Raw genomic sequence first — 6000 nt, 5'->3', positions numbered from 1 at the left:
ACCTACGTGTTGGCATTTTACTGCACCCATGAAAGCCTGTTAAACCAAATACTTTGTAGTGAGAAGCGTGGAAAGTTTGCACCCGAATGTAGCTACTGAGCGGGAAAGATCTAACCGGCAAAGAAACGCCAACCGCCCGGGTCTCCCCTTGGGTCCTACAACTGCCCCCGTGAGCAGCCCGTGACCCCGGGGCTGTTCTGAGCCCCTTCTCCCGTGTGCCCGCGCCCCGGGGAATACCTGCCCGGAGGCAGCGCCGCCGAGCCAGTGTCCCGCACTGCCTTCCCCTCTCTCCCCCCGCTTCCACTCCAAATCACGTGGGAACAATAGCTGCCTGCCGGTCCCGTCCCCAGAACCAATGGCGCTGGAGCTCGGACTCGGGCAGCCGGACTCCACGCGCCCTAGGGAGCGGGGCGCAGGGGCCAGTGCGCGGCCAGGGGCGGCCGCTGCGCGCGCGTCTCCTCCAGCCCGGAGAGCGAGCACAGCGCCCGCGCAGCTGCGCCGGCCGGGGCAGAGCGCGCGCCCCGGGGCGCCACGCCGAGGGGATCCGGGCCGCTCGGGTCAGTGCCGCCGGGCAGCCCCGCGCCTGCCTGGGCGGGAGGGACCGAGTCTGTGCTGTGCCCCGCCAACAAACGGTAACTCGGCCAGTGCTGGCTCACCTCGGGGGGCGGCTGGGGACGGGCTGGGCTTGGGGCTCCTCCAAGACACCCTTAGCGGTTCTCTTGCCCGCTGTGCCCTGAGCAAGCCGGGGGCTGCGTGTGACAAGGCTGAGGGGCAGCTGGGAGCCCAGAACTCTGCGCTACCCCGGCCTCTGCCACTGACTGACTCTGTGTCCTCGGGCACCTCACTTCACTTCTCCATGAGCCCAGGGCTGCTCTCAGTTTAAATACTGGTGCCAGAGCCGGGTGACTCACTTGATTGTAACAGCCAGCAGTAATCCAGCCTTCCGTGGCTCAGTTTCCCCTCTGTGTAAACACCCATCTCACAGGCTGTTCTTGGATGTATTTGTTAATTATTTTAAGGTGCTGTAAGTGTTTTGTTAGACGTGTGCAAGGGTTTTAAAAATCCCTTCAGTCCTATGAGTGTCTGTAAACTAAGTGTAAAGCCGGGTTTCCTGGTTCCTTTTTTTTTGTTTTGTTTCGTTGCATTATAGGGACTTTTATTCTTTCGCCAGTAATATTGAGACATTACTTTTAAATGAAAATGACTCATGAAGAGACTCCCTTATGCATGTTTATTCTTGTAGGGTTAAGAAGGCTTTAAAACGGAATTTATGCTGGTGGGTTAATAAACTAGTTTATTGACATAAGGCTGTTGATTCAGAGTATGTGCTGTCATTGAGTACATCCTGTTGCAGCCAAACTTAGTTAAGTGGAAGAGAGGAATGTACATATTGTTGCATGAACTGCAATTCATAGCACTGCTGTGCTTTCAGCATTCAGTCCTGCTTTGTTTGTTTGTTTGTTCGTTCTCATCGCTGCAAGAGTGAAAGAAATCTGGATTCAAGTATACTTTATGTAATGTGGCGTGAAAGTGTTTATCCAATGACTAATTCAGAAAATAAGTTACCAAAGGGAATAAAATAGCTAACAGGACAGACACCATGTATGGAACAATGGGGGATAACATATTATTATTACGGATTATTTTTTCACCACACAACACACGATCAATTCTAAGCTCTCAGGAGCTTGACTTTTGTTGTTTCTAAGGCCTCATCTACACCTAAAAATTAGGTTGATCTAGCTACATCACTCATAGATAAGGTTATGATTTATTCACGGGTATTTTTAGTAAAAGTCATGGACAGGTCATGGGCAATAAACAAAAATTCACAGCCCATGACTTGTCCATGACTTATACTAAAAACACCTGTGATTAAATCTTGCGGGGACTTGGGGGGGGGGAGTGCTGTAGGGGGCTGGGCATGGGGGGGCACCCGGGCCCAGTGGCAGCAGCTGCCAAGGGCTGCGGTCCGTGGCTGCTCTGGCTGGGGGCCACCAGATCAGCGTCTGGTGTGGCTGTCCCGGGGCCACGTGAGTAGCTGCCCTGGAGCCAGCTGCTGGGGCGGCCCTGGGGTCAGTCACGCTGGCCCCTGCATAAATCACGGAAGTCACGTAGTTAAGCCGACCTAAGCCCCGGTATCGACACTGCTAGGTCAACTTAACAATTCTTCCAATGACCTAGGTGATGTCTCTCAAGGGGGTGGATTTACTATAGTGGTGGAAAAAAACATTCTGTCGCTGTAGCAAGTGTCTATACTATAGCAGTGTAGCTGCAGCTCTGTAGAACTTGTGCGTTAGGGTACATCTGCATATATTTGCAACCCGGGAAGATATGGGAGGCAAGAGTATGAGGTGATGTCAAATGATCTCTTATTTCATGAGTGTTGACTTTGCTTAGGGCTCTATCAAATTCACAGCCCATTTTGGTCAATTTCACGGTCATAGGATTTTTAAAATGGTAAGAGAAAATACATTAGGCAAACTAGTGGATATGGGTGTCTGGGTAGCTAATGGATTAAGATCATAAGACTCTCTTTCCTTAACCTGTGTATTAGATAATTTTAATATTAGCTTTAATAAAAATAATTAATTTGTCTGTGGTGTGAGATTTGCGTTAGAAAACACACTATAATAACCTGATAAGGTTCTTGCATTGCATTCAGTTCCTGATTGTGGTCTTTTTAGGGGAACTTTCTTCTCTTCTCATTTTTCTTTTGGTATTAAGAAGCCCTGGTAAATAATTGTGTGTGTTGTGTATATACCAGCTGACAGTAGAACAGCTTAATTCTGAAACTTTTACAAAGAGGACAGAGTGGATGGGATGGGAAGTAATATTTACAGGGCCAACAGTAAACGTAACTTTAAAAAGCAAGTTGAAATCAAAAGGCATTGAGGAATTAATTTAGAAGTGGGGAGAGACCAATATTATCAGTATCTGAATTAAATATCCTAGAGCCCACAACAACACAGGCCTGATGACCTGAGAAGACAGAAGTGGTGTCGGTGCAGGATGGAACTCAGGGTAGAGTTCTTGAATTGAATTTGCAGTTGTTAGAGTAAAGCATCACAGTACCCCTGTAATGTAGGTTTTGCCCCCATTTTGCAGGTGAATCAGGAAAACCTGGTTTCTATTTCTGACTCTGCCACTTAATACCCATATAATAAAGCAAACAGCGACCGCTTTCCTTCTTAATGAGCATCCACTCAGGGATTTAATGTGCTTGAACTTCATACCTTTAGTTAATTTGTCTTAGCTCTCCTGAGTGTCCCCATGTAGACAGCCCATTAGGTTGCAAACTTTTCAGGACAGGCACTTTCTCTTAGTATGTTTTGGCAGTGACCAGCACATTGAGGTCCTGGTCTTGATTGGGGCCTTTTAGGTAGAGCCCTGCATGGATATAAAATTTGTATCCGCATCCAATCCGTGATCTGCAAAAATGGTCTGTGGATATCTGAGGATTTGCAGGACTCTACTGCAATACCAATAAATAATAATGAGAGGTGAAGTAACATGTCCAACGATGTACAGCGTTTCAGTGGCAGAGACAGGATTAGAACCCATAACTCTTAATATGCTTTAACCACTAGTCATGCTGCCTTTCATAAAGGAAAAACCTGTTTAAATACAAACCTTATGGTGACAGTGATGTGAGAAGGAAGGAAAAAGTGTGTGACAGTTTAATATGTCTACTTAAATATGATGTAGTTAAAGACCATTTTATCAGCTGTCTGTGTTTATAGTGGGTTAAGGTGAAGAGAGGTTCTACTGGCCCTGAGTTGCTTCCTAAGCTGAGTGTCAGACATTCCACTTGGGAAGAAGCCACCCTTGCTTTTCACCTGTACACAGCTTACGCTGGAATGATGAAACTGTATGGGTATAGCTCAGAGTCCCATTGGAGCGGGAGAAGTTGCTTGGCAGAGGAGTAACGTCATTCAGATTACAAATTAAATGAGACCCTTCCGCAAAGTGGGAAAATGTTTCCAAGCCATCCATCTGTTTGTTTCAAACAAATGAAGTCCCTGATCCTGCTGATCTGTGCAGGCATAGCCCTGTTCTTACATGAAGCTCCGTTGCAGTGGGGCTCTCCTAGGCTTGGGTATTAATCAGTTTACAAGATTCAGGGTCTACAACTATCACCTCCTTTTAAATGTCTATTTTAAGTTTTTTAATATAATTCAGAACATTCGGTATTTATCCAAATAGAGATGATAGTATTTTCCTATATTTTAAAGGTTTTCTTTATTGTAAAAATACATTCCCTCATGCCAGGTGGGTGAGGTAATATCTTTATTAAGAATTTCTGTTGGTGAAGGAGACGAACTTTCTAGCTAGACACAGCTCTTCTTCATGTCTGGGAAAGGTACAGGGAGTGTCACAGCTAAATACAAGGTGGCATGTATTGTTTTGCATAAATCATTAACACATATTCTAAGGGACCATTCAAGGTGAAGTGGCCCATTAACACCTCTTCAGTCATAAGACAAAAGAAGGGGGTTAGTGGGATACAGATTGTTGTAATAAGCCATAAATCAATGCCTTTATTAAACCATGAGTATCTAATGTCTAGCAAGATCTCAGGCTCCTGTTTTGAAGGTGTTGTGCAGGTTTCCTTTGAGGACGAGGACTGCGAGGTGAGGTATGGAGTAATCGTTTTGTGAAAAGTGCTCACCCAAAGGTGATATAGCGTTCTTGTCTTTTATTATTTTTCTGTGTGAGTTCATTTGAGAGCGTAGTGATTGTCTTCTTTCACCCACGCAGTTGTTATTGGGGCATTTAGTGTATTGGATGAGATCCACCACATGTGAGCCTTCATACAGCTTGTCACACAACAGTATAAACATAGGCACATTTTCATTAAATGCAGTTTATCACACAAGGCCTCGCTGTATTTTCTAAAGTTACAAAATGGTAACTTGGAAAGTAAATGCACTAGGATACAAAACCACCTGCGATGCTCACAATTTGGGGGAAAGATAAAAGGCTTCAAAAATGACTTCCAGAGACATCACACAAAAGGGGTTACACCATTCAGATACTTGTAGATGTTATCATGTCCTCCCCCTTGCCATCCTTGACTTCCCAAAATAGTTGAATAGCCAAGTTATACATATTTAGTTTTTTTAATCTCTCAAAATCCAAGAATTCCAGCCTGCAATACTTTTTGTTGCTCTTCTCTAAATTCCCTCCAGCTTGTCAATATCTTTCCATGGTATATTAAATTTTCTATGCTACGTCAGCTTGCCAGTTTATTTTGAGGCATTGCCTGAAGCAGTAATTGAGACCATATTTTTCCCTGGATGATTAGCTCTTTGACTTTATTTGATCCCCCACAACTAAGGAGATAAGATGTCTTTGATGGACTCTGGCTGCATAATTTCCCCTCTTTACAATATATTAGTCCCTGTCTCCTCCTCCAGCTTTTATGAAGGCACTTCTTGTAGCTAAATGACTATTCCCATAGATTTTTAGCTCAATGTTTTTATTTACATTCTCTTGTGTTCTTGTTACACTTGGTACAATTCTTTCTCCTTTGTTTGTGTGGATGTTGTGCACTTTTTGCTATAAAATCATTTCCCAGTAGCACTACAAATCTATTTGGCAATTCATTGATATGTAGAAGCCAATGAGCACAAGAAGCTTTAATTGCAAAGATAAGTTTTGTTTAAAAATAACAAAATCAGCAAAGCCTATGTAACTTCTAGATCAACTTGCCCATTGCTTGTTTTATATTGATGATTTGCGAAGTTACTAATTAGGAATCCACAGAACTGGCAGTATGGAGATCTGTGTTCTGTGCCTCATGTTTGCCATTTGTAAAACAGATAATATTACTCAGAGGTGGTGGTGGGTTGATGTAAGGTTTAATTTTTTTTAATATTTGGGTACGTCTTCACTTACATCCGGGTCCGGATGTAAGCAATCGGTTTTCTGAGTTCGATTTATCGCGTCTGGTTAAGACGCGATAAATCGATCCCGGATCGATCCCGGAAGTGCTCG

The 6000-nt window shown here is 44.4% G+C and overlaps 1 protein-coding gene across 1 annotated transcript in view; it reads left to right on the top strand.

Annotated features, from left to right (window-relative positions):
* Positions 1-352: 352 nt before the first annotated feature.
* Positions 353-6000, top strand: part of PPFIBP2 (PPFIA binding protein 2) — a 191072-nt gene continuing 185424 nt past the window's right edge. Inside the window, exon 1 of the mRNA XM_029911425.1 lies at positions 353-557. The gene's annotated coding sequence lies outside the window, so the exon portion shown is untranslated. The remainder of the gene's footprint in view (positions 558-6000) is intronic.

The sequence above is a fragment of the Terrapene carolina genome, unplaced genomic scaffold, assembly GCF_002925995.2.
Source record: "Terrapene carolina triunguis isolate 2854851 unplaced genomic scaffold, T_m_triunguis-2.0 Scaffold96, whole genome shotgun sequence".
NCBI lineage: Eukaryota > Metazoa > Chordata > Testudines > Emydidae > Terrapene > Terrapene triunguis.
Note: the sequence above shows the minus strand (reverse complement) of the source record. Positions and strands in the feature narration are given on the sequence as shown.